The 12,740-nt window shown below is 43.7% G+C and overlaps 1 pseudogene across 1 annotated transcript; it reads right to left on the bottom strand.

The window, feature by feature from the left end:
• Positions 1-2,203: 2,203 nt before the first annotated feature.
• LOC103460074 (P2Y purinoceptor 14-like) lies at positions 2,204-8,045 on the bottom strand (annotated as a pseudogene). Its single transcript, XR_014090410.1, has 2 exons — positions 7,623-8,045; positions 2,204-3,876 (listed from the first exon to the last, which is right to left on the bottom strand). The product of XR_014090410.1 is annotated as a P2Y purinoceptor 14-like (transcript).
• Between the last annotated feature and the right edge of the window lie 4,695 nt (positions 8,046-12,740).

The following is a 12,740-nucleotide window of genomic DNA, read 5'->3' as shown; positions in this document are numbered from 1 at the left end:
GGTTCTGTGTTGCTTCAGGTCACACTTTGACCCATTTTACTCAGAAACTTTAAGTTTACAGCCAGAAAGTTGATAAAATACACAATCTGACGTTTTCATACACCAGGAAGTTAAACCTGGACCCAAACTGCTGATCGGACGGTGGGAACCCTGCGGTTCTTGGTCGGTTCTGTGTGAGGTTCTGATGACCCTGCAGGGTCCAGGCATTGGAGGTTCTGTGGGGATGATTTACATCAATAAAAATGGGTGTAAAACTGGAGCAGCCACTAGGGGGCAGCAGAGGGACGGAGGTGACCGGCAGTTACCGAAGCAACCAACAGTCACGCGCAGACAGAGGCTGGGATTTGAACCCACAACCCGACAGTGCCACCAGTTTAGCTTAAAGTGGCTCCATCCCAACATTTTTAACGGATTGTTTCTCAGAAACCCGGTTGAGGTTTATTTTCTTTTCTTATCGGTCCGATCTGAGGAGCCGGTTTGTGCGGCAGCATTCCTGCTACCAGGAAGTCTGCAGGGATTTTCCCTGAAGAGGGAAAAGCATCCAGATCAGATGAACCGCAGCAGGAAGAGGAGCAGCTGAGAAAACCAACAGTTCTGGTCCAGATCTGGAGTCCAACCGGACCGCCCCGACTTCATTCTCTGAGATTCATTTTCATTACGATCTGAACTTAACAAACAGAACAAAACTTTACGTGATTTTTACTTCATTTCTGGTAGAAATTAAAATAACTTTAAGATAAACAGAATCCCATGAAACAGTGAATGTGTTTGACTGGAGCCGGTTTAATGTGGAAGGGATTTTTATCTCCTCCGGTTCTCATCAAATGTGTTTTATGCTGCAGTTGTTGGGAGCAAAACCGACTTCCTGTCAAGGACGTTAAGTGAATCTATTGGGTTGATTATTTAAGCAGGAATAAGTGGAATCTGTTGGTTTCTCACCTGAAAATCAAAGATCTTAAAAAAGAGAAAAAACTGTCTGTGCTGCCCTCTGGTGGTTATGAACGTTACTGCACCACTGTGTGGCAAAATGAGAAAAAATGAACAAAGATAAAAACAAAGACTGTGACAAATATAATAATTATAACAGGGCTGGCTAACAGTTAGAATGTCTGTGTTTATTTTATTACCGTTTGTTCAGAAGCTGATTTGTAAGATTTTATCGCACAGAACCAGTAAAATCCATAAAAATATCCCATCAGTAAAGCTGCTTGCTTCGTACAGATTGATGAAGATGTCTGTTCATGTGGAGGGAAAAGTTCTGAGCAGAAACATTTCTGCATGCAGGTTCATGTTGTTACACACTTTAAACACTAGATGGCAGCAAATTGAATAAAAACTAGAGGTCCATGTGTCATTGAAACCATTCAGGACTTTAATTCAACAAAATAATCCTGACAAAACATAACTTCCTGTTTTAATGGGATATAAATACATGTATGATGTAAAACTGAGGCCTATTTCTTTGTGCTACTGTTCAAAGCAGGAAAATCGAGAGAATCTGCAGCTAAAACGGAGAAGTGTTGACCTTCATAAGTCAGAAAAAGCCTTAAAGAAAATGTCTGCTGGTCTGAATAAGTTTATATTTACAGTCAGAGCAGAAATTCAAAGTTTAGATCCACAGAAACTTGAACCTTTGTGATGCTGTTTCTTTTCCAAAGACTTCTTGATGTCTTGCTAGAGTGCAGGACATCAAGTTTCCACCTGCTGGAGGAAACCTGCAGGTTGAGATGAAGACAGGATCCATCACTGCTGGACAAAACCAGGTCTACCAGCAAGGAGGACGCTGCAGCGTCTCCAACAACCAGATGGCTAAATATCCACTTTTTAGTCTTCTGGTACTTCAAATCCTGACATGAAACCTCTGAGGATGGTCATCCTCCTTTCCTCAGAGAATCTTCTGATCTGCATCTTCTGCATGTCATGAACCTTTCAGGCCTCTAAGAGCCATTTGGTGCTTGGTGATCGTCCTAAAAGCTGAAGTGTAGATTAACTGGCAGATTAGACGGATTACGGTTCTCAGTGCCTTCTTGATAACGTTTCCTTTTCCACCCGTAGCTCTCCTTCCATCACTGATCTCCCCAACTCTTGCTTCCATCCTCCCACCCCACCATGTTCGTTCTCAATCTCATTGACCTTTAGCCCCTCCGTGAACCCATCTGCCAGTCCCACAGCACACCTCGCCACTGTCTCACTGCCCTTGTACATGTCCAGTAACACCCGCAGTCTGCCATCATTGACCTCTTCATACAGATTTGACACCTAATTTTCTCCATTCTCTAGATCAGCAATAACACACGTGACATGCTCTGTTCCTTTCTGGTAACAAACTTAAAGCCAAAAATGAAAAAAGACAGAAAGGAGGCTCTGAAATGAGGCAGATTTTTATTACCAGCATAATATTGGACATGCAGGACTCAGTCATGACAAAGACGACAAAAACTCATTGTGCCAAACCTTTATGGTGACTGATATCTTCTCAGTCACCACCTCTCTGTGTCCTGCTTTGGTTGGTATTTTCATGTCTCATATCAGTACAAGAGATTCTTCTAAGGACACGGAGAGGATCAGCTTTCCCCTAAATAGAGGCCGCTACCATCCAGAATGTTTTTGGACCACAAACGTTCTCGGTTTGAGGATTCCTCATCAGTTTCTTTCTCCATTGGTGCACAAAAAGGTTCAGCCTCTTGCCTCCTGTTGGCCAAGATGCTGCCCAAACTCTTAGTGGTCATCAAGGATCTACTGTGCTCTGATTGTCTCCTCTTCCAGGATCTACTGTCCTTGTCTTCTCTTTCAGTGTCTCCTCTTGCTTTGCATCCATTCCTCCATCCCCCCTCTACATGTTGCTCAGACTCTGATTGGTTGACAGAGGCTTCCTCCTCTTTCTACTGGACAGTTTTCTTATAAGTGACTTTCTGAAGTTTGGACACATCAGGAAGTAGATCAGGGGGTCTAGGCAGACATTCGTCGCCGACAGGAATAGAGTCCCCTCTTTGATCTGGTGAAGCAGGATACCGTTCCCTTCGCTGAAGCTTGACGATGACATCTGGCTCATGGTGTAAGGCACGCGGCAGACGTGATACGGCACAAAGCAGACAAAGAACACTGCCAGGATGCTGAAGATGTTGCGGTTGGAGTTCCGGTAGACGCCCCTGCTGTCGCGTCGCATGCAGCGGTACGTCTTGTAGACCCGGTGAGCTATGAAGGTGTAGGAGAAGCCTACGATAAGTAGTGTTACCCAGAATAGAGACATGTTAATAAGGACAGATACTCTGTGCCACTGGGCACCAAGTGGCGTCTTCAGTTGGATGCATTTTGTGAAGTTATGGTCTTTGGCTGGCCAGGTTGCCAGCATGGCGTTGGGTGCAGAGTATAAGAAGAGGAGACCCCAGGTGAGGACCGCCAGAACCCGGGCAAAGGTGGTATTCTGCATAAGATTTAGATCAGACGCTCCACTACATTTCGTCTTGAAGGAGGAGGAGCTTGTGGAGGAAGATGCATGTTGGGAAATCTTGACGTAGCGCTCAAGGCTGATGTAGCCTATGAACAGCATTCCTACATACATGGACATGTAGAAGAGCACGGCATTGAACCGGCAGTTGAAAATCCAAAGGTGGCAGGTGTTGAAGCCCATTTTCACCGCCACCCTGACGGGGAAGGAGAGCAGCATGAGCAGGTCAGCCACCACCATGTTCTTCAGGTAAACCACCAGGGCAGAATCTGCTGGGACTCTGAAGAAGATCCAGGCAGCCATGCCATTCAGCACCACGCCCACAACGAAGAGGACGATGTAGAACGACGGGAGGACCTGGTTGGTGAAGACAACGCTACTGCCAGTCTTGTTGGTGGGGAGCGTGGAGCAGTTAAAGACGTCCATACCTGGAAAATATCAACAACACGTGATGCAAACATGTCTAATAAAACTTCAAAACTATTTTTATTCAAGGCTGGAATCCTCTTACAGAATTGGTGTGCTTAGATTAACTGAGTTACATTTTTAAACGATTGCCTGATCGTAAAGTTATGTTCCTGAGCTGAGCAATAAAAGCAGTAAAGGTGAGGAAGTCGTTCCATTAACTCAGGCTTTGTGCTTCAGGGTTTTTATGCATTCATCTGACTGGTTTATTCATAATTCTGCAGAAGGAATCTTTGAGTTATAGATTCCCCAAACGAGACATCGTCTCTGACTGAGGGAGGAGACGCAGCCAACGCTGGGCTCCAGTCCAGAGCCGAGAAGAGAAGCGGAGCGTCATGCCGTCCATGCTGAACCGACGCTGCTGCCATCACAACTCCAGAGCAGAGGTCTGAGGCGATGTGTGCCAGCTGCACTCACGCTGAAAGTTGCTAGCTAAGCAGCTAATTGTTCCCTGGTTTTCCACACTTCCATAGCGATGGGAAATAAAGCTGAGCTTTCCTCATTTATTGGAATTTCCCTGATTCACAACATGACTCAGGAAAGAGGCTTTGTGTCTATGCAGAGATAAATGAGTTTGGATAAACAATATCTGTCGTTTTATTGTCCATTTCACTGTTTTTATGACTTCAATCCTTCAAGCTGCTTGGGTAGAACCAGGCCATGGAGCCTGTGGTTTACACCAAGTTTTATGAGGTTATTGACTAATAAGAACCATTTTCCTTCCCATTCTTGCTACTGAGCTACATAAAACAGTCCTTAAAACATGCCAAGGTGGCCCATTCTCTTAAAAACCAAACGCTATAAGCTAAAGGTGAAGCTAGATGCTAAGGACGGCTCAGTGCTCCAACAAATCAAAACTTTTTTCCAGCTTGTGAGGTCAACCTGCAGCCAACCACAAACGATCATAATCAGCTTTATTATTAGGGTATTTTGTACTTAGATTATATCAAAATATCAGCTTCTTTTTGTTAATAAACTCGTCTATATTAAGTTCTCTGTGTTTTTGCTCTCCATGTGCAGCATCTTGGTGTTGAAAACACACCAGTGGCTTCATCCATCATTTTAATATCCAAGCCTTAGCAGGGAGGCATTTATAAAGCAGACTGAAGTATTTAGCTGTAGGCAGTGCCCTGACTTGGATCTAAATTACTAGTTTAGTTAATAATTGCCCACAGATCAGACATACAAGCATCAACCCAGTCTCAGATACTACAGCCTCAGTTTTACAGACTTTCTGACAGGTGTGTGTAATAAAGTTTAGTGGTAATTTAAGCCGTTTCCCCTGATTAGTCAATTAGAAAATCCACATGAGACGTTCAAGTCCAGTTCCATCTGATGCCTGTTTGTGATCATCAGCTTCCAGTTTGACGTCGGATATCAAAACCAGTCTGTGGGAAAACGAGGATCATCGAACTGGTTTCATGCATCGCATGCAAATCTTCAGTTCCACTTAATGGTGCTGAAAGGCCACAGATGCTGTTCTGGTTGCCAGTTAAAACACGGTAATGATCTTCCCAGCTGTCCCAGTAGAAGTGATCCTTGTGCTCAGTGGGACAACTTTTGCATGAGTCATTTGTCAGGCAAATCTGCCTCTGTGTGCAGCTGTGTGTGTCCGGCTGGGATGGTTGATGGTGAGCTGATGCTCTGTGGGGTTGGAAGAGTTTAAGCAGTTTGTTCTGATCCATGGAAAGCAAAGCGCAGCCACCAAAATACTAACTCTGCCTGTATTGGTGCAGGACAGCAGAGGTTCTCCTGATTGATTGGCTTGAGGGAGGAAACCAGACTGGACCATGTTGTTCTGGACCATGTTTCCTCCCTCACCTGAACCCAGGTGTGGTGGTACCAGTCAGGTCTCCGCTACCAGCACCATGTTAGAGGAAGAGCCGGTCCGTCAGTTTCCTCTCCTCAAGTCACCATCGGCCAGGGCCGGCCAAACCTTTAGCTCGCCAAAGTGAACAGAGACGAGTACATTGTCGTTTTCCTTTAATCTCCATGGCAACCAATCACCTGCAGAACACCTGGATGGACCTAGCCCCGCCTTCAAGGCGCAGCTCCTTCAGACTAGCCAGTAGCAATTAGCAAGCAGCTGGTGGAGCTGCTGCTCAGAGCAGCGATGGTAAAAACGTTGGCGTTAATAGAGGAGCCATGTTGGGATGACTTCCTGGAGACGGAGCTTCAGGAAGCTTCTGTCAAATTAAAATCATGTCTGATCATTTTCAATAAATAATCCTGACATGAGAAGCATCAAACTTACTCAGGGTGCCAAAACTTTTATGAAGGTGTGAATATTTTTCTCTTATACTAATTTTTTACTTGGTTTTATCATAGGAAGCTTACCGTATAGTTTCTTAAGCTTAAATGAGGCTCATACATTCTAAACTTATATCCAAATAGAATTACTTTTAGCATCATATTAAAGAAACAAAATCAAGGTTTAAATACTTTTATTTGATGTCTAATACGTTCTTGTTAAAGCAGATTATAGCAAAAATGAACGAGAGTCTCTGTGCTCAGCAGTTTTAACAAGAACTGGTTCTGACACCTGCAGCTGATGGTCATTTGGAGCTGGACAGGAAGAGGCTCCGTTTCAGGCTGCAGGGCGTTGCCAAGACAGCAGCTCAAGTCTTTTAACACCTAACGAATAAAATTAGACATCAGCTTAGAACATCTGCGGATCGTAGGGGGAATTTTGACAACTTAAAGATACATTTCTGGCCTGAGCGGATCACACCTCCAACGCGTTTCTGAAATAACCTGTTTGTCAGATGTTCTTCGGAATGGACCAACATCGATGTCTAGCAGCTGAAACTTCCCCTTTTCCCGCCTGCGTGTGTCAGGACTATACATTAACTTTACTTTGATCAGAGCTACTCTGACGTTGTCAAGTGTCTCCACATCTGCAGATGTTATTAAAAGCATTTGTTTCTTGAAAACGTTTGATTCTCAGCAGCTTTATTTTGAAAAATCATCTTTTAAGGATTTTTCACTCCACACTTCAAACTGATTTTAAATGCATGTTTCAGAACCATCAGAATCCCAGAACAGACGGATCCCCCTGACCTCTGACCCCCACTCCCAAACATCGTTGCATGACTGAGTAGTTATATCGTCTTTGTACAAAAATGATAAGCCATCCTTCATTTTGTTTGTCTTTATCCAGCATTGTGAGTTTGATGGAACCATATCTCACCACTTGTTAACCGAGTAGCTATCTGGAGAAAAACACACTTCTACTTTTACCACACTATACTTTTTACTTTTACATGATTGATGTCGTTTTGAAGTGAACTTCCTGCACACTCTACAAGCTGAGGATAATCTCACTGAATGAACAGGAAACAGAAATGCACCAAACTCTGCAGTTTGTGTTGAAGTGAGACCTCTTGTCCTTACACCAGCTTTGTTGTTTTAACGTCACCTTCTAGCTGCGCCGTCATCGGAAATAACTATTCAATACAAAAATACTTTATTGATCCCCAATAAACTGTTTTCCAAGTTTTATACAGAAAATAAAAGTTTCTGATACCTGAACCTGATTTTTATTAATTAGTATTTAAAATACTAGAATATGCACATAACTTTCAAGATGTCATCAAGGTGACTTCACTGAAGTACTTTTGGTACTTTTACCAAGTATTTTACCAAATGTGTTTCACTGAGTGATTTACCTGACGGCTGTGTTCAGTAAATCATGGAGTTCTGCTCTGACTTGAATCCAGCGTTTGGGTCCCGCCTCCGGCCTCCGGCTGCGTTTGAGGAGGCTGGAACTGGACCTTCCTCCCTGCCGCTCTCTCTGGCTCTCAGACCCACAGTCCTGGTTCTGCTCGGCTCCGACCCGGTGACTTAATTCGCCGTGTTGCTGCAGAGAATCTGCTCTCCTGTCCAGATGCAGCGTTTGCCGCCGTCATCGACCACAAACCACACCTTCCTGAAACAAACTCTCTCATTTCAGATGTTTCCATGATGGGGCTCAGCGGGATGAAAACAGCTTCACTGCACCGAGGAAACTGGATCCAGTCAACACCTAAAAACATCGATGATTAAAACCTGAATAAACTCGACTGATGGCTGGAAGCAACGGAACCAGAAGCAGCTTCATTGGTCCAGTTTCATGTAAATACAGATGCAGAGTTTTTACATCAGGAGCCGTTTGGAAAGTTAGTCAAGAACTAAAAGCAACAATTTGGGTTATTTAGAAATAAACTGGTTTCATTCTTCAGTCTTCTGCATACTTTTCATTCATTCGTAAATCTTTAAGCTAAACTGCTAGCCTCTCAGCTAAGTTAAGCTAAAGATTTAGTTTCAGGCTAAATATTTAACTTGCTGACTAAAGTTAGCTATGAAACTAAATACTTAGCATGGTACCGTTACGTCCACCAGGCTCGTTTGATGGGGTAACATTAAAGGAGAGCACACAAGGATTTAATGAAAATAGAATTTATTAAATTACATTAAAGAAATAAACCTGAAAAAAGGAATGCCTGAAATGAGAAACCAAAATAGATTAAAGCAGAACCTATAGTTGACCAGAAATAAGCAAATGCAAAACAAACCTAACAAATCTCAACCATAAGATACAAACCAAATGGGGTCTGAGGAGAGAGGAGGAAAAGCCTCCTGACTGCTGCATGCCTGGCAGTTTTAAAGCTGCAGAGCACCAATCAGGGCAACACGCATCACCTGCAGGGACCCGTCTGCAGAACCCTACCAGGAAAAAGGGCAGAGACCCACTGAAGCCGTAACACCTTCCCCCTTAAATCAGAGGATCCCAACTAGGACCTCTGTAGGCATTTTTTCCTGCTAGTCTGGTCCATCAATGGCACGAGACAATGCCTCAGCCAGAACATTTTCAGTGCCTCGATGTGCCGAATTTCAAGGTTGTAAGGCTGTAGAAATAAAGCCCATCGCATCAACCGCTGATTGGGGCTCTGTAAAGAGTGCAGAAAGGTCAAAGGGTTATGATCTGAATATACCACAACCGGAAACGCACCCCCACCCACATACACATCAAAGTGCTGCAGTGCCCAAATAAGAGCCAAGGCCTCTTTCTCAGTGGTTGAATAATTAAGTTGATGTTGATTGAACTTCTTAGAAAAGAAACACTGGATGGTCAACACCTTCGTCAGTCTGCAACAAAATGGCTCCTGCACCCACCTGTACCTGGAATGGCCGGTCTAATCTTGGAGCAGACAAAACTGGAGCAGTGCTCAAGAGGAACTTGACATTTTCAAATGCCTTCTGACAAACTGATGACCACCTAAACTGGACTTTAGCCTTTAATAGGTCAGTTAATGGAGCCACTACAGTAGAAAAATTCTCACAAACGTTTCTATAGTAACCCACCACCCCCAGAAACCTCAACTCCTTTTTTGAAGAAGGAGGTGGGAAACCATCAATGGCTTGGACTTTAGCTCTTACTGGTTTCACTTGTCCTTGCCTGCCCAACAACTTTTCCCAAATAAGTCACTGTAGCTCTTGCAAACTCACATTTAGCCAAGTTCAGTTCGACGAGCATCCTGAAGATGCTGAAACAACTTCTGGATACGTAGCACGTGTTCATTCCAGGTGTCACTGAAGACCACTACATCATCCAAGTAGACAGCACAACCTTCCAATCCAGCCACTACTTGATTCATCAACCGCTGGAAAGTGGCAGGTGCATTCCTAAGGCCAAAACTCATTACAGTGTAAGAGTATAATCCTGATGGTACAATAAAGGAAGACACCTCTTGGGCTCGAGCCGACAAGGGTACTTGATAATAACCGTTGAGCAAATCAAAGTTACTCACATACCTTGCAGTTCCAACCCGATCAACACAATCTTCCATCCGAGGAAGTGGGTAGGAGTCAGGCTTTGTAATGCTGTTCAGTTTCCTATAATCAGTGCAGACTCTATAAGTACCGTCAGGTTTTTTAACCAGCAAACATGGCGAAGCCCAGCTGGAACAACATGGTTTAGCCGGGCCGTTGTCCAGCAAATACTGAATTTCTGACTCCAAAAACTCACTTTTCTCAGGAGGAACATGATGAAAATGTTGACGGATGGGCTGCGCATCTCCCATATCTATATCATGCTCAATTAAATGAGTACATGTTGGAATGTCACCGAACAAGGCATGAAAATCCAAAATGGACTGCTTCAACTGCTCACTTCTTTCTGCAGACAAATGACTCAATAATGTCTGTAAGTTAGACAACATCTCAGAGTTTTTAAGTCTGGGCTGGAACATCTGGAGTCTGAACATCCTCATCCAAGCCTGTGGTGCAGCTCAAGTCTGCCTTCACAGAAGCAGCAACTGCCTTCACATCTTTTTCTTCCAAAGTACAACCAAAGTAAGGCTTCAATAAGTTTACATGGCAAAGCCGAGTTGACATTTACGGTCTGGGGTAGAAACCATGAAGTCTTGTGCTGACACCCGTCTCAACACAGACCATAAAACTTTGTTTGAAAAGGTGAACCCTGAATGGGAAGTAAGGCAAGCACCTCATCTCCTGGATGAAACGCTCCATTTTCAGCCTTCTGGTCAAACCACCGCTTCATTTTCTTCTGGGCCTTTTCCAGATTCTCAGAAGCTAGTTTGCCAGCCAAGAAATGTCTGCGACAAAAACCATTGACATAGTCAAACAGGTTTGATGGTGGCTCAGACCTCTCCAAGTTAGTTTTTAGAATAGCAAAAGGACCACGCACATGATGTCCAAACACTAGTTCATTTGGACTGAACCCTGTGTTCTTGTACAACTTCACGAGTTGCCAGAAGTAGCCAGTCTCTACTCAACTCTGTGCAGTATGCCCTCAACAATGCCTTCAGGGTTTGGTGAAAATGCTCTAGCGCCCCCTGGCTTTGAGCATGATAAGCACTGCTTTGTTGATGGACTACACCAAGTTGTTTCAAAATCTCAAACATGCGTGAAGTGAAATTGGTACCTCTGTCAGTCTGAATGGTCTTTGGAATTCCAAACACTGAAATGAAATTAGACAAAGCTTCGACCACCGACTTTGTTGTAATGGTTTTCAGAGCATATGCTGCAGGATAACGAGTGCTTTTACACATAACCGTCAGTAAATACACTGATCCTGACTTTGAAGGACTCAGTGGGCCAACACAGTCAATGATCAAGTGTTCAAAAGGCTTACCAGCAGCAGGTATTGGAAAAGGTGGAGCTGGTTTCAACGTCTGATTAGGTTTCCCAGTTAGTTGACAAGTGTGACAGGTTTTCACAAAATAAGCAACATCTTTTTTCAGACGTGGCCAATAAAAATGACATAAAACTCGGTTATAAGTTTTATTGACTCCGAAATGGCCAGACAATTCTCCATGAGCAGTTTTCAAAACAAGGTTTCTGAACTTGATTGGAACAACAACTTGATAAATTGGACCAACAATATCACTGTCACTGTAAGGCAACCATTTACGTACCAACAGATCGTCTTGTAGAAAATACCCACATGATGCTTTTGTGTCCTGTTCAGCTGTGTGGACTTGGTCAAACAGAGCAGCTAAGGTTGCGTCCTCCTGCTGGGCAGCAATCAACTCACTGAGTGACAAAGGAACAGGAAGAGTCGGCAAACAGGCCGTCTTCTCAACAGAACCAGGCTTACCAGATTCAACCTCCTTATCAGCCAAAGCACGAGTTACTGCACAAGCTGGAAATGCCTCAGGAAAGTCTTGAGCACATTTGTCTGACACAGAAACAGATGGGAGGGTTGCTGGTTCCTCTCCAGCTAGCATACCGGGCAAGAAGCGGGGTCACCCTGGACATGTTGCCAGTCTGTCGCAGGGCAACACAAGAGACACAACCATGCACACACACACTAACACCTAGGGGCAATTTGGAGAGGCCAGTTAACCTGACAGTCATGTTTTTGGACTGTGGGAGAAAACCGGAGTACCTGGAGAAAACCCACCATGCACAGGGAGAACATGGAGACTCCATGCAGAAAGACCAGGGCTGGGAATCGAACCCAGAACCTTCTTGCTGCAAGGCAACAGCCTGTCTGCAGAACCCTACAAGGAAAAAAGGGCAGAGACCCACTAAAGCCGTAACAGTACATATTTGGTAGCAAGCTAAATATTTTGTTTGAGGTTAAATGTATAGGTTGCTAATTAAAATCAGTTTAAAACTGTTTATATATGAATAAATGATGAAAATACGACTTTGAAAACTGAACCCTCAATGTATTTTTCTTTTGTCGGCGTAAAGGTTCCCACATAGTCCGTGTGAAGTGCTGTAGATACTCCACTTCCCCACAGCAGGCCCAGACTTCATCTGAGGTCTGTGCAAAGTGTTGCAGATGAAAAGTGAGACAGTTGAGTCTGTGGCTTCATAACAGAAGATGCAACCAAAACATCAGGAAGTGGTTTCGTGATCGTTCCATCTGTTTGCTTTGGGTTGACGATGATTGCCCTCAAGTTGTGATTGTACAGAAAGTCAAGCATCAGTATCAGAAGCTGATAATCAGATGCATTGATCACACAGATGGGAAATGTTTACATTGTAGATAGATATCTTGTTGGCAAACTAAATGTTTAGTTAGCAAGATAAATACGTTATGCTAAATAATTAGCTTGCTAAATGTTTAGTTTAAGGCAAAATATTTATTTAGCAAGCTAAATGTTAAGTTAGCATGTTAAATATTGATGCTACTGATTCTCAAATATTGAAACTGAGTCAAAATATGTTCTTGAACCATGAAGGAAGATGGAGTCTGCATGTTTCCTGAATTTCTCTGCAGTCGAGCTCTTTGGAACAGGAAACAAACAACTTATACAAGGGGCGACTGTGGCTCAGTGTAGAGTTGAGTTGTCCTGCAATCAGGAGTGTTATA

This window comes from Poecilia reticulata, chromosome 13 (genome assembly GCF_904066995.2).
Source record: "Poecilia reticulata chromosome 13, P_reticulata-male-v2, whole genome shotgun sequence".
Taxonomy (NCBI): Eukaryota; Metazoa; Chordata; class Actinopteri; order Cyprinodontiformes; family Poeciliidae; genus Poecilia; species Poecilia reticulata.
This window is presented reverse-complemented; position numbering and strand designations above follow the sequence as displayed.